This window comes from Hordeum vulgare, chromosome 2H (assembly GCF_904849725.1).
Source record: "Hordeum vulgare subsp. vulgare chromosome 2H, MorexV3_pseudomolecules_assembly, whole genome shotgun sequence".
Lineage (NCBI taxonomy): Eukaryota > Viridiplantae > Streptophyta > Magnoliopsida > Poales > Poaceae > Hordeum > Hordeum vulgare.
Window position 1 is genome coordinate 204932110 of NC_058519.1, and position 24218 is coordinate 204956327.

Consider the following 24218-nt stretch of genomic DNA (forward strand, 5'->3'; position numbering starts at 1 on the left):
AAACATGCAACAACAAAATTAGAGGACGTCTAACTTGTTTTTGCAGGGTATGCTTGTGATGTGATATGGCCAACGATGTGATGTGATATATTGGATGTATGAGATGATCATGTTGTAATAGATAATATCGACTTGCACGTCGATGGTACGGCAACCGGCAGGAGCCATAGGGTTGTCTTCATACTAACGTTTGTGCTTGCAGATGCGCTTACTATTTTGCTAGGATGTAGCTTTAGTAGTAATAGCATGAGTAGCACGACAACCCCGATGGCGACACGTTGATGGAGATCATGGTGTAGCGCCGGTGACAAGAAGATCGTGCCGGTGCTTTGGTGATGGAGATCAAGAAGCGCATGATGATGGCCATATCATGTCACTTATGAATTGCATGTGATGTTAATCCTTTTATGCACCTTATTTTGCTTAGAACGACGGTAGCATTATGAGGTGATCTCTCACTAAAATTTCAAGACGAAATTGTATTCTCCCCGACTGTGCACCGTTGCGACAGTTCTTCGTTTCGAGACACCACGTGATGATCGGGTGTGATAGACTCAACGTTCACATACAACGGGTGCAAAACAGTTGCACACGCGGAACACTCGGGTTAAGCTTGACGAGCCTAGCATGTGCAGACATGGCCTCGGAACACATGAGACCGAAAGGTCGAGCATGAATCGTATAGTTGATATGATTAGCATAGAGATGCTTACCACTGAAACTATTCTCGACTCACGTGATGATCGGACTTGAGATAGTGGATTTGGATCATGTACCACTCAAATGACTAGAGGGATGTACTTTTTGAGTGAGAGTTCTTAAGTAATATGATTAATTGAACTAATTATCATGAACATAGTCTAATGGTCTTTGCGAATTACGATGTAGCTTGCGCTATAGCTCTACTGTTTTTATATGTTCCTAGAGAAAATTTAGTTGAAAGTTGAGAGTAGCAAACTTTGCAGACTAAGTCTGTAAAACCGAGGATTGTCCTCGTTGCTGTGCAGAAGGCTTATGTCCTTAATGCACCACTCGGTGTGCTGCACCTCGAGCGTCGTATGTGGATGCTGTGAACATCCGACATACACGTTTCTGATGGCTACACGATAGTTCAGTGCAAAAATGCTTAATGGCTTAGAAGCAAGGCGCCGAAAACGTTTTAAAACGTCACGGAACATCAGTGATGTTCTAAAGAGATGAGATTGTGATTTCATGCTTGTGCCCTTGTTAAGAGGTACGAGACCTACAACAAGATTCTTTGTCCACAAAGGAGAAAAGCTCAATCGTTGAGCGTGTGCTCAGATTGTCTGAATGCGACAATCACTTGAATCAAGTGGGAGTTAATCTTCCAGATGAGATAGTGATGGTTCTCCAAAGTCACTGCCACCAAGCTGTGAGAGCTTCGTGATGAACTATAACATATCAAGGATAGATACAATGATCCTTGAGCGATTCGCGATGTTTGACACTGCGAAAGTAGAAATCGAGAAGGAGTATCAATAGTTGATGGTTTGTAAAACCACTAAGTTTCAAGAAAGGCAAGGGCTAGAAGGGATACTTCGTGAAACAGCAAAACAGTTGCTGCACTAATGAAGAGACCCAAGATTAAACCCAAACCCGAGACTAAGTGCTTCTGTAATGAGGGGAACAGTCACTGAGGCAGAGCAACTCTAGATACTTGGTAGATAAGAAGGCTGGCAAAAGTCGAAAGAAGTTTATTTGATATACATGATGTTGATGTGTACTTTACTAGTACTCCTAGTAGCATGAGGGTATTGGATACCGGTTCGGTTGCTAAGTGATTAGTAACACGAAATGAAAGCTACGACATAAACGGAGACTAGCTAAAGGCGAGGTGACGATACGTGTTGGAAGTGTTTCCAAGGTTGATATGATCAAACGTCGCATGCTCCCTCTACCATCGGGATTGGTGTTAAACCTAAATAATTGTTATTTGGTGCTTGCGTTAAGCATGAGCATGATTAGATCGTGTTTATTGCAATACGATTATTCATTTAAAGAGAATAATGGTTACTCTATTTGCTTGAATAAACACCTTCAATGGTTTATTGAATCTCGATCGTAGTGTTACACATGTTCACAATATTGGTGCCAAAAGACACAAGGTAATGATGATAGTACCACTTACTTGTGGCACTGTCGCTTGAGTCATGTTGTTATAAATTACATGAAGAGGCTCCATGCTGATGGATCTTTGTACTCACTTGATTTTGAATCACTAGTGACATGCAAATCATACCACATGAGCAAGGCCTTGTTTTCATTGAGATGAAACAAGATAGTAACTTGTTGGAAGTGATACATTTTGGTGTATGCAGTCCAATGGGTGCTGAGGCACGCAGTGAATATCATTATGTTCTTACTTCAATGACGATTTGAGTAGATACAAGAGTATTTACTTAATGAATCACAAAGTCTGAAATATTGAAAAGTTCAATTGTGTTTCGGATTGAAGTTCGTCATAACAAGAGGATAAACTGTCTATGATATGATCATAGAAATGAATGTCTGAGTTACAAGTTTTGGTACACAGTGAAGACAATGTGGAAATTGTTTCGCAGTTCATGCCACCTGGAACATCATAGTGTGATGATGTGTCTGAACGTCATAGCCACGCACTATTTGGTATGGTGCATGCTATGATGTCTCTTATCGAATTACCACTACCGTTTATGGGTTATGCATTAGAGACAACCGCATTCACTTTAAGTAGGGCATCGCGTATTTCCGTTGAGATGACACAGTATAGACTGAGGTTTAGAGAAATCTAAACTATCGTTTCTTGAAAGTTTGGGGCTTCGACACTTATGTGAAAAAGGTTTTAGTCTGATAAGCTCGAACCCAAAGCGGATAAATGCATCTTCATAGGATATCCAAAACAGTTGGGTACATCTCCTATCTCAGATTCGAAAGCAAAGTGTTTGTTTCTAGAAACGGATCCTTTCTCGAGGAAAAGTTTCTCTCGAAAGAATTGAGTGGGAGGGTAGTAGAACTTGATGAGGTTATTGAACCATCACTTCAACCAGTGTGTAGCAGGGCGCAGGAAGTTGTTCCTGTGGCGCCTACACCAATTGAAGTGGAAGCTGATGATGGTGATCATCGAGCATCGGATCAAGTTACTACAAGCCTCGTAGGTTGACGAGGTCGCGTACTACTGCAGAGTGGTACGGTAGCCCTGTCTTGGAGGTCATGTTGTTGAGCAACACTGAACTTACGAGTTATGAAGAAAGCAATGGTGGGCCTGGATTCCGACAAATGGCTGGAAGCCATGAAATCCGAGAGAGGATCCATGTATGAAAACAAAGTGTAGACTTTGGAAGAACTACTTGATGGTCAGAGGACTATTGAGTAAAGATGGATCTTTAAAAGAAGACAGACGATGATGGTGATAAGTCACTATTAAGAAAAGCTCGACTTGTCGCAAAGATGTTTCCGACAAGATCAAACAGTTGACTATGATGAGACTTTCTCACTCGTGGCGATGCTAAAAGTCTGTTAGAATTATCTTAGTAGTTGCTGCATTATTTATGAAATATTGCACGTAGGATGTCAGAACATTGTTTCCTCGACTGTTTCCTTGAGCAAACATTGTATGTGATACAACCAGGAGGTTTTGTCGATCCTAAAGATACTAACAAGTATGCAAGCTCCAGCGATCCTTCAATGGACTGGTGCAAGCATCTCGGAGTTGGAATATACACTTTGATGAGATGATCAAAGATTTTGGGTTTGTACAAGGTTTATGAGAAACTAGTATTTCCAAAGAAGTGAGTGGGAGCACTATAGAATTTCTTATAAGTATATGTGGTAGACATATTGTTGATCAGAAGTAATGTAGAATTTCTGTAAAGCATAAAAGGTTGTTTGAAAGGAGTTTTTCAAAGGAATACCTGGATTGAGCTACTTGAACGTTGAGCATCAAAGATCTATGGAGATAGATCGAAAGCGCTTAATGGAAGTTTCAACAAGATGCATGCCTTGACAAGTTTTTGAAGGAGTTCAGAATAGATCAGCAAAGAAGGAGTTCTTGGTTGCATTGTAAGGTGTGAATTTGAGTAAGACTCAAAACCCGACCACGGCAGAATAAAGAGAATAGATGAAGGTCGTCTTCTATGCCTTAGCCGTAGACTCTAAAGTATGCCATGCTGAGTACCGCACTTGATGTGTGCCTTGCAGCAAGTCTGTACACAGAGTGATCCAGGATTGAATCACTGATCAGAGGTCAAAGTTATCCTTAGTAACTAAATAGACTAAGGAATTTTTCTCGATTATGGAGGTGGTTAAAGAGTTCGTCGTAAAGGGTTACGTCGATGCAAGCTTTGACACTAATCCGAATAACTATGAGTAGTGAAACGGATTAGTATAGTAGAGTAGATATTTGGAGCATTTCTGAATAGCACGTAGTAGCAGCATCTATAAGATGACATAAAGATTTGTAAAGAACGCACGGATCTGAAAGTTTCAGAACAGTTGACTAAAACCTCTCTCACGAGCAAGACGTGACCAGACCCCGGAACTATATGGGTGTTGGATTCGTTAATATCACATGGTGATGTGAACTAGATTATTGACTCTAGTGCAAGTGGGAGACTGTTGGAAATATGCCCTAGAGGCAATAATAAATTAGTTATTATTATATTTCTTAGTTCATGATAATCGTTTATTATCCATGCTATAATTGTATTGATTGGAAACACAGTGCATGTGTGGATACATAAACAAAACACTGTCCCTAGTAAGCCTCTAGTTAACTAGATCGTTGATCAAAGATGGTCAAGGTTTCCTGACCATAGGCAAGTGTTGTCACTTGATAACGGGATCACATCATTAGGAGAATCATGTGATGGACTAGACCCAAACTAATAGACTTAGCATGTTGATCGTGTCATTTTGTTGCTACTGTTTTCTGCGTGTCAAGTATTTGTTCCTATGACCATGAGATCATATAACTCACTAACACCGGAGGAATGCTTTTTGTGTATCAAACGTCGCAATGTAACTGGGTGACTATAAAGATGCTCTACAGGTATCTCCGAAGGTGTTCGTTGAGTTAGTATGGATCAAGACTGGGATTTGTCACTCCGTGTGACGGAGAGGTATCTCAGGGCCCACTCGGTAATACAACATCACACACAAGCCTTGCAAGCAATGTGACTTAGTGTAAGTTACGGGATCTTGTATTACGGAACGAGCAAAGAGACTTTCCGGTAAACGAGATTGAAATAGGTATGCGGATACTGACGATCGAATCTCGGGCAAGTAACATACCGAAGGACAAAGGGAATGACATACGGGATTATATGAATCCTTGGCACTGAGGTTCAAACGATAAGATCTTCCTAGAATATGTAGGATCCAATATGGGCATCCAGGTCTCGCTATTGGATATTGACCGAGGAGTCTCTCGGGTCATGTCTACATAGTTCTCGAACCCGCAGGGTCTGCACACTTAAGGTTCGACGTTGTTTTATGCGTATTTGAGTTATATGGTTGGTTACCGAATGTTGTTCAGAGTCCCGGATGAGATCACGGACGTCACGAGGGTTTCCGGAATGGTCCGGAAACGAAGATTTATATATAGGATGACCTCATTTGATTACCGGAAGGTTTCCGGAGTTACCGGGAATGTACCGGGAATAACGAATGGGTTCCGGGAGTTCACCGGGGGGGGGGGGGCAACCCACCCCGGGGAAGCCCATAGGCCTTGAGGGTGGCGCACCAGCCCTTAGTGGGCTGGTGGGACAGCCCAAAAGGGCCCTATGCGCATTGGAAGGAAAAATCAAAGAGAAAGAAAAAAAGGAGGAGGTGGGAAGGGAAGGAAGGACTCCCACCCGTGTACGTGTGCTGGACGCGGAGGTGCCGTCCGTTCGATACTAGATCGTGGGACTGATCGTGGGATTGTTCGCAGGGCGGATCGAGGGACGTGAGGACGTTCCACTACATCAATCGCGTTCACTAATGCTTCTGCTGTACGGTCTACAAGGGTATGTAGATCACTCATCCCCTCTCGTAGATGGACATCACCATGATAGGTTTTCGTGCGCGTAGGAGAATTTTTGTTTCCCATGTGACGTTCACCAACAGTAGGAAGGAGGCAACAGGGGTTCGAGGGGGGATAAGTGAGGGGGCGACATGGTAAGCCCGAGAGCGCCTCGGGTGATCTGGGCACGGCGAGCTCGCGCGCGCCTGGCTCGTGTGGCTGCATCCTAGCAACGGTGAGTGGCGTGGACGGTCAAAGGGGAGTGCCCTGGCATGCTGGGACACGAGGCTGCGCCCTGACCCGAGCTGCAGGAAGAAGACAAGGCGCAGAGCGCCGTTATTGCATGACGCCAGCGTGGTCACCATGGCCACCCATGTTTAGAGTAACTTGACCAGTCAAAGCTGTCCTTCGTGCAAGGCATGCATGCAGGAAGTTGATGGAGGAGTTTGGTTGCATTTGGGATAGGGTAGGTTGGGCTTTATCTTAGGTTAAGTTTTCAATAGAAACTTGGAGCTAATAAAACTGGTTTTCAAATGGGGAATCATTGGAGGAAACTATGTCTAGCAGAGTTATCTATGTATGAACTACAATACTGCTAACTTTCATCTCTGGAGGATTGTAGCTAGTACTTGTAGTTCAAGGCCACAATTCTACCAGAAATCAAGTTTCAGCTGTGCTGCTCATTTTTTCCTACATGAGCATGCCCTATCTTGGTTTGAAATGATGCATTAGCATGCTAGGGGATCTCTGGAAAGAGGTGGGGGCTTTAGGTTAAGCAGAAGTATAGCAAGAGGGGTAAAACAGTGCTGCCAAGGTAAAAATGAGGGGTAGATACCTGGAGTCACCCCTCCAATAATTGACCAGTAGCCATGGCAAGGTTACTGGAGGTAAAAAGGGACTAAGTAAAGCTGTGGTAAAAATTTAAGCTCAAGGGGAATAGTGGAAGGGGCCAAAGTAGTAGCTTTGGTAAATGCACACAAGGTGTTTGATGGATGTTGGGGCTACCAGATGCAATACAATTGATATGAAACTTAACGGGGACACATAATAGATGAAAATAAGCTTGGACAACAAATTTGGGATTTGGTGGAGAAAATTTCCAATGTAGACTTGAAAAACCAATGAAATGGGCAGAAATGCCTTTATGCATATGAAACCATCCAAATTAATTCCTACAAATCCACAACTTGGTGTGGGCGCATTATTTGAACATTAAAGCATGGTCAAAAAGTTTGGGATCAATTGGAGAAACTTTATACTCTAAAGTTTCCCAAAGTTAGAAATCAAGAGATAAGATTTTGAGGGGTTTGGGACAAGTTCTTCTATTCTCCTTGATGCAACACTTGGTGTGGATGCATTATTCAAGTATCATAACATGTCCACCACATTTGAGCACAATTGGAGACACTTAGCAATGTAGAGTTGCTCAAATTTGTATCTGGACATATATGGTTTTGGAATAATTAGGTGAACCAAATCAAGTTAGATTGAGATGAAACTTGGCAAGATAATCACATATATTATGTGTGACATGATAGAATTTTACTGAAATTTATTGGCAATATTTCATATAGAAATATTCCAAAAGCTTGAAATAGGCACGAAGGGTTTTGAAGGGTTTTGCCTAATATTTTGAACATGACCATGTGTTGAAACTCCCATATATGGAATATATATGTCCACTGAGTTTCCCTAAATTTTTAAAATATATTGAAAGGAACAAAAATAACCTCCCTTCATAAGGGGCCATTTCTGGCCTTAGAGGAAGGTATTTAAATAAAATAGTAAATTAACTTCTAAAATAATAATACTGGTTTTGGGAATACATTTTCATAATGGGATTTAAATAAAATATTTGGTGCAAAATTGTAAGTGCATCTAGTCAGAGGTGCAAAATCCTAAAGCTGAAGAAAATGTTGTTGCTCGAAATGCTTAAACTACAATTGTTGTGGTGAATCCTAAAACTGCCATTGTGGTGGCTACAACTCCTCAAGCTGAACAGCAGCACAATCTTCAGCCAAAGCCTGATCAACCCTTCTCCAAGAGGCCGAAGTTTCAGAAGGAAGCATTCTTTAATGAACGCCGTCACTTCACAGGAGAAAATCCCTATGATAGGCTTCACATCAGGCACAGAAAAATTCTGGACTAGAAATCAATTCAACTATAATGCATCTGTGCTCCATGGAAGAAATAAGATATTTCTTCTCACCCACATTCCTCATTGTGACATGGAGGAAATACCTTGCTTCACCCCAGTCGTTAATGTTCTTCATGAAGCAGGGCTACTGCCATTCTGCACAGATATCAGTGATTACAACACGGACATAATTCTTCAATTCTATGCCACACTCCCTATCTGAGGCGACCCCAAAGATGTCACCGCATGGGTCTTGGATTGGATGACTAAGCACATGCATTACAAAGCTCCAGCCACAAAATTGCTTCGAGGTCTCCCAATATCAATTCTTTCAGAGGATGCAGACAAAATGTATGATGAAACAGAACTACCAAATAAGCTCATGGAAGTCCTCATGAGGCCTTTGGCTCAAGGCCAACCTCCAAGGACCAGATTCCTCGTAAAGGATCTGAAGTATGAGCCCAGAACTATCTATGAATCTTGTCATATTCCTTCGCTCCAATCAAGGGCATGACAATGAAGAAGATGTTGTAGGCATCATGAAGAATACCCTATACAACGTCATTCATGGCATCCCTATGAATCTTCATGATTTCTTCTTGAGGACTTTGGCTGACAATTCTTTGACACCATATGAGGTGAAGATTTACGCACCTTGGATTATGAGGTTCATCAGGAATAGATCTGGCATCAACTATCAAGATGATTTTTAGAATCACCTCGGGTATCTGCCGCCTATCAAAGTCATCAGACAATCTTTTGAACCAGTTGAAAGCAAAGGCAAGTCCGTGATTGAAGAAGGAAATCTGCCCCTAGATGGCCAATTTCCCAAGGCTGGATCATATTCTTCATATGATGTTACTGCTACTCAAGACCCTCCAAGCCCAACTGCCCCTCGGGTGATGACTAACACTGAGCTTCTCTTCAGTCTTCACCAAAAAGTCAATCACAATCACAAGTGGGTGAAACGCCAGTTTAACGCCATTTTGAAAACCCTCAATGAGACTCAAAATGGAGTGAAGAAAAATCACGGTTATCTTCATGAGGTTTTTGATCGCACTTGGGCCATCTTGGCTCACCTGAACACTCCTGAGGAACTTGAAGAAATGGAATTTACTCAAGATTTTGACTTGTCGTGGCCTCCAAAGAAGAAATTCAAGCCAATTCTTCATTTTCTTCATTTCGCACTGCAGAATCAGATGAAGAACTAGAGGACACTGCAACTAGTCCATGGAAGAAGCATGCCTCCAAGGATGGTCACGCATCTACATCAACAAAGAAGTGAATTTCTTCAAGGGTGTTAGTCCTCAGTTTTGTCCCTTTTCGTCACTTGATGACAAAGCGGGAGAAATATGAGAGTTAGTCTTCAAGAGGGATACATTATGGGCTTATAAACTTTATTAAGTTACAAACTCTTGCTTCTTCTGAAGTTTTTGATGTAATGAGTTGTAACTTAAGCCCGATGGTGATCTGACTCTTTTGAATGTTTTTCCTCGCATGCTTATTCCTCGAAGTTTATTAATGCAGCCATGCTGAAATTCGTGAGAACCAATTTTCATCATGCATATCTAATTCCTCATACAATATGTCAAATGCATGCATAATTGTAAGATACAGGGGGATACCTCCATTATATAGATCATCAATGTGCTTCTGCTGTTCAAAGAAGATTCCTCAAAATATGGACATCTATAGGGGGAGTTTCTGTGTATCTTGATTTCAATTTCCTCAAACTCAGTACTTATATTCCATATTATTATCCCCGTTAAAAACTTAACCGAACAGTCATCAACCACCAAAACGGGGGAGACTGTAAGTGCATATAGTCCCCCTTAGTTATTTTGGTGGTTTGAAGACTTATAGGGTAAAATACTGATATGTTAGTGAGTGTATACAGGCTCTATAAGTCGCCGAGGAGTTTGACTTATCCGATGAATATCGGCCCCTAAAAATATATGTCTTCGGGTGAAGACTTTGGTCCTTCCTTGAAGACTTTGATCGTGATGAAATTGTGATGGAATTTATATTCCTCAGGAAGATATTGAAGATGAGGAATTTGGTGTGTCCTAAAACAATACTCAGAAGACTTTGAAGCATGAGGATTTACTCTTTCCATTTCATTTTCTTTACACTTGAGTCATAGGAACACCGTACTGTTAAAGGGGGTCAAGGTAAAACTATGGAATGATTTTCCTCATGATGCTCAACCCAAGCCTAAATCTACCAAAGCCTCAAAGTGAGGAATATGAGATACATGAGGGCATTTCTGTCAAATCATGTCGGGATGCTCCCACGCTATAAACAGACGCCCCCACAACCACTAGCTGGTTAGCTGCTCCGAGAGAAACTGACACTTGTCATTTAGAGCAACCCAAATTCCTCACAGTCTTCGAGAGAAAATCATCAAGTGAGGAAATACCCCCAAACACCAAACCCAAGTGATTGAGAATCACTGAAGAAGTTGTTCCTGTGTGGAACCGATGCTTGTTACCTTTGAGGACTGTGCTTTCTCCAAACGGTTAGGCGTCATGGTCTAGAGCATCCAACAGTCAACTGCGGATGGCCGGGTGACCAAGTTTGTGAGGGTTTGGAAGTCTGCCCTGAAGACTTACCATGAGTGTTGGGCGAGGACTGTGTGTCCTTAGCTCAAGGGGAATACGGTAGGGACTGTGTGTCCTTTGGTTTCAATACCAAGCCGCTCTGAACCAGACGTACAACTGTCACATCAGTTGGAACTGGGTCATAGACAACTTTCTTCATCAAGCTACGTGTTCTATTTCTTCAACTCTTTCATTTCCTCAATTGTACGTTGAATACTTTCATCTTTACTGTTTGAAGAATTTGTCTCAAGACTTTCTCTGAATTTTCTTAACCTCAAATTCTTCACTTGAGTTAATCTTCACCTGCTTACAATGTACTTCTAAACCGTGCAAATCGAACCTCTCAAATCTCATCGAGTACTTTCTTGTAGACGTTTTTGCACACCTGATCGTGTACTATTTCTGCTGCACTCAGTTCATAACTGAGGACTTTCCTCACAATGAATATCCTCAGTGATGAAATTCTAAAGATCTCCTATTCACCCCCCTCTAGTCGATATAATGCACTTTCAAAAATAACCTCCATAATTGAGGACTTGTAGTACAAATCTCAACTCTGGGTTTTTTGAAAGCTTAAATTAAATAAAAGCTTTTTGGTAAAAATAGTATTTGGTAAAAATAGTTTATGGTCCTATTCACATGGCATAATCATTAGGGAGGAGTTTTGGGTTAAGGAGGTGAGTCTAGAGAGTAGAAGGAAAATTGGGATTCAAATACAAGCAAACAAGCAAGCAACAATCACATAAAGCATCACAACCAGTCATAAAAAATTTAATTCGTCCTAATTTTTAAAATAAGTTAGTTTAGTGAGGAGAGTTAAAACACACGGTGTTACACTTTCTGAGTCAAAAGTAAAAAATCGAGTCATAGTTGAAGTACAATTTTTTTTGTCAATTACAAAGTACTTTCACTATTGATTATCGTCAATAAAATGGGGATCTTTCCTAACAAAAAATGGTCGATATGAGAATAACTAGATTTTAAAATAGTTTCACTCTATACATTCCAATGTGTTGGAAATAGTTTCTTGTTACAAGTTGCAATTGCGAGCGTTCTCATTATTTACTTTGAAACAAATATGATGGGTTTGGACTAGGAGTACTTCTATGCTGAGTTCATGGATTCATCTTCAGCGGACAATGATAAATATGAGGATCAAACTATGATGATGAGGGTGATTCTATAAAAAAGAACCATACACAGAAGGATGTTACCAACTTCAAGGGTCCAACAAAGGGACATAAAGTGTTGATTTAGACTTGGATGAGAGAGCATAATCGACAAATCTCGTGTAGGGGGTCCGAAGCTGGTGATCTTAGCACAATGGTAATAAGACGAACAAGAGACACATTGTTTACCGAGGCCGAGGCCTGATATATCTCCAACATATCAATACTATTTGATTGTTCCAAGCTATCAATCCTGGAAGCTTTATACGCAATTATATGCTACCTTATTTCATTTTTGGGAACTAACTTATTAACCCAGTCCCAAGTGTCAGTTGATGTACTCTGCGTGTTTTTGGTTTTTCACAAAACCAGTACCAAACGGAGTTCAAACGCTATAAAATTTCTAGAAAGAAGTGGATCTAGAAGCTTCCGACGGATACCAGATGACACATGAAGAGATGGCAAGGCAACAAGGCGTGCCCAGGTGGGTAGGCGTGTCGTGATCCCTTGTGCTCCCCACATGGATTCGTCTGACCTTATTCCACCTCCATAAATTCTTTAAAATCGTGATACCAACAGAGAGGCACTCGGAACACTTTTTCCGTAGCCGCAGGTTTCTATTTCGTCGTGATCCCATGTGAAGACCTATTTTGGTGCCCCACCACAGGGGAATCGATCAAGGAGGCCATCTACAAAAACCTTGCTGCCTTCATGATAATGCATTAGTAGTCTGATACGTCCATTTTGCATCATGCTTTCATGTTGATATTTAGCGCTTTATGGGCTGTTATATTACTTTGTGGCAACATATTTAGGCCTTTTCTCTCTTATTTTGCAAGGTTTATTTGAAGAGGGAGAATTCAGGCAGCTGGAATTCTGGACTGAAAAAGGAGCAAATATGAGTCCTCTATTCTGTACATCTCCAAATGCCCTGAAAATTTACGTGGAATTTTTTGGGAATATATAAAAAATACTGGGCGAAAGAAGTACCAGAGGGGAGCTACCAGGGCCCCACAAGCCTGGTAGCCGCCACCCCCTGGTGGCGGCTACAGGGCTTGTGGGCTCCGTGATGGCCCACTGGCCCCCTCTTTTGTTATGTGAAGGGTTTCATTCCAGAAAAAATCAATCGGGAGCTTTTTCGTGGTTTCGCCGCTGCCACGAGGCGGAACTTGAGCAGATCCAATCTAGAGCTCCGGCAGGATGATCCTGCTGGGGAAACTTCTCTCCCGGAGGGGGAAATCGTCGTCATCGTCATCACCAACACTCCTCTCGTCGGAGGGGAGGCATCTTCATCTGCACCATCTCCTCTCCAATCCCTACTTCATCTCTTGTAACCAATCTCCGTCTCGCGACTCCGATTGGTACTTACAAAGTTGCTAGTAGTGTTGATTACTCTTCGTAGTTGATGCTAGTTGGATTACTTGGTGGAAGAGTTTATGTTCAGATCCTTGATGCTATTCATTACACCTTTGATCATGATTATGATTATGCTTTGGGAGTAGTTACTTTTGTTCCTGAGGATATGGGATAAGTCATGCTAATAATAGTCATGTGAATTTGGTATTCGTTCGGTATTTTGATATGTTGTATGTTGTCTTTTCCTCTAGTGGTGTTATGTGAACGTCGACTACATAACACTTCACCATACTTGGGCCTAGAGGAAGGCATTGGGGAGTAGTAAGTAGATGATGGGTTGCTGGAGTGACAGAAGCTTAAACCCTAGTCTATGCGTTGCTTCGTAAGGGGCTGGTTTGGATCCACTAGTTTAATGCTATGGTTAGACGTTGTCTTAATTCTTCTTTCGTAGTTGCGGATGCTTGCGAGAGGGGTTAATCATAAGTGGGATGCTTGTCCAAGTAAGGGCAGTACCCAAGCGCCGGTCCACCTAGATATCAAACTATCAAAGTAACGAACGTGAATCACATGAACATGATGAAACTAGCATGACAAAAATTCCTGTGTGTCCTCGGGAGCGTTTATCCTCCTATAAGATTTGCTCAGGCTTGTCCCTTGCTACAAAAGGGATTGGGCCACTTGCTGCACCATTGCTACTACTTGTTACTTGTTACTTTTCGCTTGCTACGTTTCACCTCACTACATCATCACTTGTTACCGCTACTTTTAGTGCTTGCAGTTATTACCTTGCTGAAAACCGTTTATCAGAGCCTTCTGCTCCTCGTTGGGTTCGACACTCTTACTTATCGAAAAGACTATGATTGATCCCCTATACTTGTGGGTCACCAAGACTCTTTTCTGGCGCCGCTGCTGGGGAGTGAAGCGCCTTTGGTAAGTGGAAATTGGTAAGGAAACATTTAAATACTGTGCTGAAATTTATTGTCACTTGTCACAATGGAAACTGTTCCTTTGAGGAGTTTGTTCGGGGTATCTTCACCACGAACGGAAGCACGAGGAGTTGTTCCTCAACCTAAGGTACCTACTGAAAATATCTTTTATGTAATTCCTTCGGGTATGCTTGAGAAACTGTTGGCTAATCCTTTTACAGGAGATGGATCTTCACATCCACACTAGCATCTGATCTATGTAGATGAAGTTTGTGGTTTATTTAAGCTTGCAGGTTTTCCCGAGGATGAGGTAAATAAGAAAGTATTTCCTTTATCTTTGAAGGATAAGGCGTTTACATGGCATAGGCTATGTGATGATACTGGATCATGGGACTACAATCGCTTGAAATTGGAATTTCATCAAAAGTTCTATCCTATGCATTTAGTACATCGTGATCGAAATTATATTTATAACTTTTCGCCTCATGATAGGGAAAGCACAGCTCAAGCTTGGGGGAGGCTTAAATCAATGCTATATTCATGCCCCAATCATGAGCTCTCGAGAGAAATTATCACTCAAAACTTTTATGCTCGGCTTTCTCATGAAGATCGTACCATGCTTGACACTTCTTGTATCGGTTCTTTTATGAAGAAGGATATTGACCACAAGTGGAATTTATTGGAAAGAATCAAACGTAACTCTGAAGATTGGGAGCTGGAAGAAGGTAAGGAGTCAGGTATGAATTTCCAGTTTTATTGCGTTAAATCTTTTGTTGAGACAAACACTTCTAGAGATTTTAGCGCTAAGTATGGACTTGACTGTGAGATAGTAGCTTCTCTATATGAATCTTTTGCTACTCCTGTTGATCTTCCCAAAGAGAAGTGGTTTAAGTATCATCCTCCTGTAGAAGGCAACATAGTCAAAACCAATCTAGTTGAGGAGAAAGCCATTGCTTTTAGTGATCCTGTTGTTCCTTGTGCCTACGCTGAGAAACCACCTTACCGTGCTAGGATAAAGGATTATTCTAAAGCTCCAACTGTGATACGTAGGGGTTACATTAGACCACTTGCACCCCCTGAGGAGATTAGAGTTGAACCTAGTGTTGCTATTATCAAATATCTCTTAGCCGAAGACATAGATGGGCATGTTATCAAATTCTATGAGGAGTCCGCTAGAATTGCTAAACCTCACGCGAAAGACAAATACGGACCTGTAGTTGGTCTGCCCGTTGTTTCAGTCAAGATAATAGATCGCTGTTACCACGGTTTATGTGATATGGCAGCTAGTGTTAGTGCAATACCCCGTTCCATATATGATGAAATCAAAAAGAGATTGCACGCGCTGAGCTAGAACCCATTGATGTCAATATGACGTTAGCTAATAGAGACACTATCTGCCCTCTGGGAATTGTGAGAGACGTAGAAGTCCTGTGTGGCAAGACGAAGTATCCTACTGATTTCCTCGTCCTTGGGACTGCACAAGATAGCTTTTGTCCCATCATATTCGGTAGACCCTTTGTCAACACTGTCAATGCTCACACTGATTGCATTAAGCAGTTTGTCACTGTTAGTTTCGAGGGTGTGTCTCATGAATTTAACTTCTCCAAGTTTGGAAGACAACCCCATGAAAAAGAGTCGTCTTGTAGGGATGAAATCATTGCTCTTGCCTCTATTGCCGTACCTCCTACGGATCCTTTAGAACAATATCTGCTTGAGCATGAAAATGATATGCATATGGAGGAAAGAGATGAGATAGATAAAATTGTCTTAGAACAATATCCTATTCTCAAGAATAATCTGCCTGTTGAACTGCTTGGGGATCCTCCCCCACCAAAGGGTGATCCTGTGTTCGAGCTTAAACAGTTGCCTGATACTCTTAAGTACGCCTATCTTGATGAGAAGGAGATATATCATGTTATCATTAGTGCTCTCCTCTCAGAGCACGAAGAGAAGAAGTTACTAAAAACTCCGAGGAAGCACCGTGCTGCTGTTGGATATACTCTTGATGATCTTAAGGGTATTAGTCCGACTATATGTCAGCACAAGATTAAAACTGATCCTGATTCTAAACCAGTTGCTGATCATCAAAGGAGATTAAATCCTAAGATGAAAGAGATCGTTAGAAAAGAGATATTAAAGCTTCTGGAAGCAGGAATCATTTATCCTGTTGCTCATAGTGATTGGGTAAGTCCAGTACATTGCGTACCTAAGAAAGGAGGTATCACCGCCGTTCCTAATGATAATAATGAATTAATCCCACAAAGGATTATTACTGGCTATAGGATGGTGATAGACTTTCGGAAACTGAACAAGGCAACCAGGAAAGACCATTATCCTTTGCTCTTTATCGACCAAATGCAAGAAAGGCTATCCAAACACACACAGTTCTGCTTTCTAGACGGTTATTCAGGTTTCTCGCAAATACCTGTTGCACAATGTGATCCAGAGAAAACCACTTTCACCTGCCCCTTCGGTACCTTTGCTTATAGACGTATGCCTTTTGGCTTATGCAATGCACCTGCCACCTTTCAAAGATGTATGATGGCTATATTCTTTGACTTTTGTGAAAAGATTGTCGAGGATTTCATGGATGACTTCTCCATTTACGGGTCTTCCTTTGATGATTGCCTCAGCAACCTTGATCGAGTCTTACAGAGATGGAAAGATACCAACCTCGTCTTGAATTGGGAGAAGTGCCACTTTATGGTTAATGAAGGCATCGTCTTAGGACACAAAATCTCTGAAAGAGGCATTGAAGTTGATACGGCTAAGGTTGATGCAATTGAGAAAATGCCTTTCCCCACAGATATCAGAGGTATACGAAGTTTCCTAGGTCATGCTGGTTTCTATAGAAGGTTCATTAAAGACTTCTCTAAGATTTCTAGGCCTCTTACCAACCTCTTGCAGAAGGATGCCCCTTTTGTTTTTGATGAGGATTGTGAGGAAGCTTTCAAAATACTTAAGAAGGCTTTGATAACCGCACCTATTGTTCAACCACCTGACTAGAACTTGCCCTTTGAAATCATGTGCGACGCTAGTGATTATGTTGTTGGTGCTGTTCTAGGACAAAGAGTTGACAAGAAGTTGAATGTTATTCACTACACTAGTAAAACTCTAGACAGTGCCCAAAGAAACTATGCCACTACGGAAAAGGAGTTTCTAGCAGTCGTGTTTGCATGTGAAAAGTTCAGATCTTATATAGTTGATTCCAAAGTCACTATTCACTCTGATCATGCTGCTATTAAGTACCTTATGGAGAAGAAGGACGCTAAGCCTAGGCTGATCAGATGGGTTCTCCTGCTACAGGAATTTGATTTGCACGTCGTTGACCAAAAGGGTGCTGATAACCCAGTAGCAGATAACTTGTCTAGGATGGAGAATGTCCTTGATGACCCACGACCTATCGATGATAGCTTCCCTGATGATCAATTAAGTGTCATCCACACTTCACATAGTGCACCGTGGTATGCTGACTACGCAAATTATATCGTAGCCAAATACATACCACCCAGTTTCACCTATCAGCAAAAGAAGAAATTCTTCTTTGATTTGAGACACTACTTTTGGGATGATCCTCACCTTTATAAGGAAGGAGTAGATGGTGTTATTAGACGTTGTGTACCTGAACATGAACAGGGACAAATCTTGCAGAAGTGTCATTCCGAAGCCTACAGAGGACACCACGCTGGAGATAGAACTGCTCATAAGGTATTGCAATCAGTTTTCTATTGGCCCACTCTCTTCAAGGATGCCCGTAAGTTTGTCTTGTCTTCTGACGAATGCCAAAGAATAGGGAACATCAGTAAGCGTCAGGAAATGCCTATGAACTATTCACTTGTCATTGAACCATTCGATGTCTGGGGCTTTGATTATATGGGAACCTTCCCGAGTTCCAATGGGTATTCTCACATCTTAGTTGCTGTGGATTACGTCACTAAGTGGGTAGAAGCTATCCCCACTAAAAATGCTGATCATCACACCTCTATTAAGATGCTTAAAGAAGTCATTTTCCCAAGATTTGGAGTCCCTAGATATTTGATGACTGATGGCGGTTCACACTTAATTCATGGTGTTTTCCACAAGATGCTCGCTAAGTATGATGTCAACCATAGAGTTGCATCTCCTTATCACCCTCAGTCTAGTGGTCAAGTGGAGTTGAGTAATAGGGAGATCAAATTGATCTTACAGAAGACCGTCAATAGATCTCGAAAGAATTGGTCTAGCAAACTTGACGATGCACTATGGGCTTGTAGGACTACTTATAAGAATCCCATGGGCATGCCGCCGTATAAAATGGTTTACGGTAAGGTCTGTCATTTACCTCTTGAGCTGGAACACAAAGCTTATTGGGCAATCGAAGAGCTCAACTTCGATTTCAAACTTGCCGGTGAGAAGCGGTTGTTTGATATCAGCTCAGTAGATGAATGGAGGGCTCGGGCATATGAGAATGCCAAGTTTTTCAAGGAAAAGGTTAAGAGATGGCACGACAAAAGAATACAAAAACGGGAGTTCAATGTAGGTGACTATGTCCTACTATACAATTCTTGTTTAAGATTCTTCGCTGGCAAGCTCCTCTCTAAATGGGAAAGTCCCTACGTTATCGAGGAAGTATATCGTTCCGGTGCCATCAAAATCAATAACATGGAAGGAAATTTTCCTAGAGTGGTAAATGGTCAAAGAATCAAGCATTATATCTCTGGTACTCCCATAAATGTTGAGACCAATATCATCAATGTCATAACTCCATAGGAGTACATAAGGGATGTTTATCAGCCTATTTCAGACCCTGAAAACGAAGAGGTATCTGTTTCGGTAAGTAACTGGACTCCAAAACTTTTCCAATAGGAATTTTCCTCCGTTTTGGAATTTTTGGCAAATTAGAAAAATATAAACCAGTCCGGAGAGCGCACGAGGCGGCCACAAGCTTGGTAGCCGCCACCTACCCCCTAGCAGCGGCTAGAGGGCTTGTGGGCACCCCGTGTGCCTCCCGGAATCCGTTTTCTTGCGGAGCACACCTTCTCGTCCAGAAAAAATCATTATATATACGCCCGAAGGTTTTGATCTCCGTATCGCGCAGTTTTCCTCTGTTTTTATTTCGAGCCTGTTGTCTGCCGCAGATTCATAGCAAAGATGTCTCAGGAATCTGTTGGGGAGAATGATCTTCCCCAAGTTCATGAAGAAGTAGATGCTGATCTAAACAGAGTAGAAGTCACGGAAGCCAGGGACAAAGCTAAGGAGAAAACCCAAGCTAGGGAGGAAGTTCAAACTGTGTTCAACATTGAAGACGTTGAAGGAGTAGATTTTCTCCAGCCCTTCCTCCACGTGCTGTCTCCATCCTTGATTGAACTCTTGAGGTTTTGCGAAACAACTCGTTCTCGCAATATTTCCCTTTCTCGTGAAGTTGTTTTGCTGGAAAACCATGTCGCAGATCTCAAAGTTATAAATCAAAGATTGATAGCTCTCTTGGAATCAAAGGCGACAACACCACCACCATCACCACCAAAGGAAGACAACTAAGCATTGGTATGGGCAATCCCCTTGGCTTTTGCCAAGCTTGGGGGAGTTGCCCTGGTATTGTATCACCTTTATATCTTTTGCTTTTACCTTTGTTTTAGTTCTTTCCTTTTCAGTTTTTATTTCTTCTCTTAGAGGAATAAGTCTTTAGTGATTAGTTTGAGTCTTTTGCCTTGTGTCTCCCCCGTTGTATTCGAGCTTGCGAGCTATATAATAAAGAGTATCTTAGTCAAGGGCTTTCCTTTGTGTCGTGATCATAAGAAAGATAGTTACTTTTGTTCCTGAGGACATGGGATAAGTCATGCTAATAATAGTCATGTGAATTTGGTATTCGTTCGGTATTTTGATATGTTGTATGTTGTATTTTCCTCTAGTAGTGTTATGTGAACGTTGACTACATAACACTTCACCAAACTTGGGCCTAGAGGAAGGCATTGGGGAGTAGTAAGTAGATTATGGGTTGCTGGAGTGACAGAAGCTTAAACCCCAGTCTATGCGTTGCTTCGTAAGGGGCTGATTTGGATCCACTAGTTTAATGCTATGGTTAGACGTTGTCTTAATTCTTCTTTCATAGTTGCGGATGCTTGCGAGAGGGGTTAATCATAAGTGGGATGCTTGTCTAAGTAAGGGCAGTACCCAAGCACCAGTCCACGCACATATCAAACTATCAAAGTAACGAACGCGAATCACATGAACATGATCAAACTAGCATGACAAAATTCCCGTGTGTCCTCGGGAGCGTTTTACCTCCTATAAGACTTTGTTCAGGCTTGTCCCTTGCTACAAAAGGGATTGGGCCACTTGCTGCACCATTGCTACTACTTGTTACTTGTTACTTTTCGCTTGCTACGTTTCACCTCACTACATCATCACTTGTTACAGCTACTTTCAGTGCTTGCAGTTATTACCTTGCTGAAAACCGTTTATCAGAGCCTTCTGCTCCGCGTTGGGTTCGAGACTCTTACTTATCGAAAGGACTACGATTGATCCCCTATACTTGTGGGTCATCATAGTCCACCATAGACCTACATGTCCTTAGCTAGTACCAAGATGGCTTCTTCTCTCTCTTTGATCTTCAATACAAAGTTAACCAAGATTCCCGCCGTGATCTATACGATGTAATCCTATTTTCCGGTGTGTTTGTTGGATTTGATGAAATGTGGGTTTATTATCAGATTACTCTTGAATATTAATTGAGTTTTCTCTGAATTCTTTTATGCATGATTGTTATAACTTCGTAATTCTCTCTCATCTATGTGTTTGGTTTGGCCAACTAGATTGATTTATCTTCAATGGGAGTGGTGTGTTGTGATGGGTTCAATCTTGCGTTGCTCAATCCGAGTGATAGAAAGGCACATGACACATATTGTATTTCCACCATTAATATAAGACGACGGGGTCTAAACATATTGCTTTTCTTACTTTGTATATATCATGTCATCTTGCTCCAAGGATTACCCTGTTTCATAGTTAATACTCTAGATGCATGCTGGATAGCGATCGATGAGAGGAGTAATAGTAGTAGATGCAGATAGGAGTCGTGCTACTTGTTTATGGATGTGATGCCTATATACATGATCATTCCCTTGAATGAGATGTCATAACTATGCACTATTCTGGCAATTGTCCAACAATAATTTGTTTACCCACGTATGCTATCTTCAAGAGAGAAGCCTCTAGCAAAAATATGCCCCCAGGTCTAATTAAACATAATAACAAAAACTCCAAAAATAAAATTTATTTACTATTATTTAATTTTATTTAATTTTATTATCTATCTACAAGTATTTAATCCTTGCAAGTAACATGTTCCAGGGGCTTGAGAACCCTCTTGCCCTGTGTTGGGTTAAAGTGTTTGGTTCCGTGTGTGCAGGTACTGTCGAAGGGGTTTTCTTGATTCTCCTATTGGTTTGATAACCTTGGTTCTCACTGAGGGAAATACTTATCTCTATTATGTTGCATCTTACCTCCCCTTCGTGGAAAATCCCAACGCAGTTTACAAGTAGCAGGAAGAATTTCTGGCGCCGTTGCTGGGGAGACATCATCAAATTCTCACCACATCCCTTCACACAAAATATCATTGACTTATTATACTTTTTATTTGCTTTTACATCTGTTTGTATAAAAATATCAAAAATATCAAAATATTTATCTTTTCTAGTTTACTTGTTTCGCATGTTAGTTTGCTTGCTTTGTCACCATGTCTCAAGAAAATACCAAACAATTTGGTTTCTCAAATACTAATAATAATGATTTTTATATTACTACTATACCACCCACCACTAGTGCATATTTTTATCATACTAACACCGCATTGCTAAATCTTGTTATGAAAGAACAATTTGCTAGAAGTCCTAATGAGGATCCTGCTTCACATCTTAATACATTTGTTGAATTATGTGATATGCAAAATAAAAAGATATGTATAATGATGTGGTTAAGTTGAAATTATTTCCCTTCTCACTAAGAGATAAAGCTAAATCATGGTTTTCATCCTTACGCTGTAACAATATTGGAACATAAGATAAGTGTAAGGATCATTTTATTGCTAACTATTTCCCTTTTGTTGAGATTATTTATCTCAAAAACCAAATTATGAATTTTAAACAACATGAGCAAGGATATGTTGCACAAGCATGGGATAGAATGAAATTTATGATTAGAAGTTGTCCCACTCGTGGCCTAAGTTTATGGATGATAACATAAAATTTCTATGCGGGACAAAACTTTGTGTCTAGAAATATTCTAGATTCTATTGTAGGTGGTACATTCATGGAAATTACATTGGGAGAAGCTAAAAAATTTCTAGACAATATCCTGACCAACAATTCTCAATGGCATACTGCTACTGCAACAAAAGACCTTCCAATGGCGTGAGAAATAGGTGTGTTGACAGCACGAGGAATCCTTCTGCTACGGCTACGCCTTAAGGGACTTCCTAGGCAAATATGCAAAGAATTTCCCCCGTGGCCTTGGAGCCTTGCGTTCGTGTTCCCTTGAAGCGGAAAGCGTGATGTAGCGCAGCTATGGTAAGTATTTCCCTCAGTTTTGAGAACCAAGGTATCGATCCAGTGAAGGAGTATCACAAGTGCCTGCACAAACACAAAAACTTGCTCCCAACGCTATGAAGGGGTTGTCAATCCCTTATAGATTGTTTGCCAAGTGAGAACTGAAAGCAACAAAGTAACAAAGCAAAGTAAAAGCAAAAGTGGAAACGATAGGTGTGAAATAGACCCAGGGGCTGTAGTGTTTACTAGGGGCTTCTCTCATGAAAGCAAGTAGACGGTGGGTGAACAAATTACTGTCGAGCAATTGATAGAACCACGCAAAGTCGTGACGTCATCTATGGTAATTATTATATCTATAGTCATCACGTCCAAAACAAGTAGACCGATACTTTCTGCATCTACTACTATTACTCCACACGTCGACCGCTATCCAGCATGCATCTAGTGTATTAAGTCCAAAAGAACAGAGTAACGCCTTAAGCAAGACAGAGCCCACCTTGTTACCCTTGATGGCAACTACATGATGTGTGCCATACTGCCCCTACTGTCACTGGGAAAGGTCACCACACGGTAAGAACCTAAAACCAAGCACTTCTCCCATTGCAAGAATCATAGATCTAGTTGGCAAACAAAACCCAACACTCGGAGAGACTTACAAGGATATCAAATCATGCATAAGAAATCAGCAAAGACTCAAATATATATCATAGATAATATGATCACAAATCCACAATTCATCGGATCTCGACAAACACACCGCCAATGAAGATTACATCGGATAGATATCCATGAAGATCATCGAGAACTTTGTATTGAAGATCCAAGAGAGAGAAGAAGCCATCTAGCTACTAACTACGGACCGGTAGGTCTGAAGTGAACTACTCGCGAGTCTTTGGAGGGGCGATGATGTTGATGTAGAAGCCCTCCAACTCAAAAGTCCTCTCCGGAAGGGCATCGGGAAGGGTATCCAGATGAAATCTCCCGGAAACGGAAGCTTGCGACGGCGGAAAAGTATTTTCGTGGATCCCTTGTTTTTTTCTGTATTTTAGGGAATATATAGGTGCACGATCTAGGTCACGGGGGCACCAGGGAGGCCACAAGCCTGCCCACCACCGCCCCTGGTGGCGGAGAGGGGGCTTGTGGGCTCCCTGTAGCCCTCCTGGCTTGGCCCACAAGCCCCCTGTTCTTCTTCCGTTCGGGAAAAATTCATTTCGGGGATTTTATTCCGTTTGGACTTCGTTCCAAAATCAGATCTGAAAAGAGCCAAAAACATAGAAAAAACAGGAACTGGCACTTGGCACTGAATTAATAAGTTAGTCCCAAAAATATATAAAAGGTACATAAAACATCCAAAGATGACAAGATGACAGCATGAAACCATAAAAATTATAGATACGTTTGAGACGTATCAAGCATCCCCAAGCTTAACTCCTGCTCGTCCTCGAGTAGGGAAGTGATAGAGAATGAATTTTTGATGCTTTCATGCTACCTAGCATAGATGTCGCTT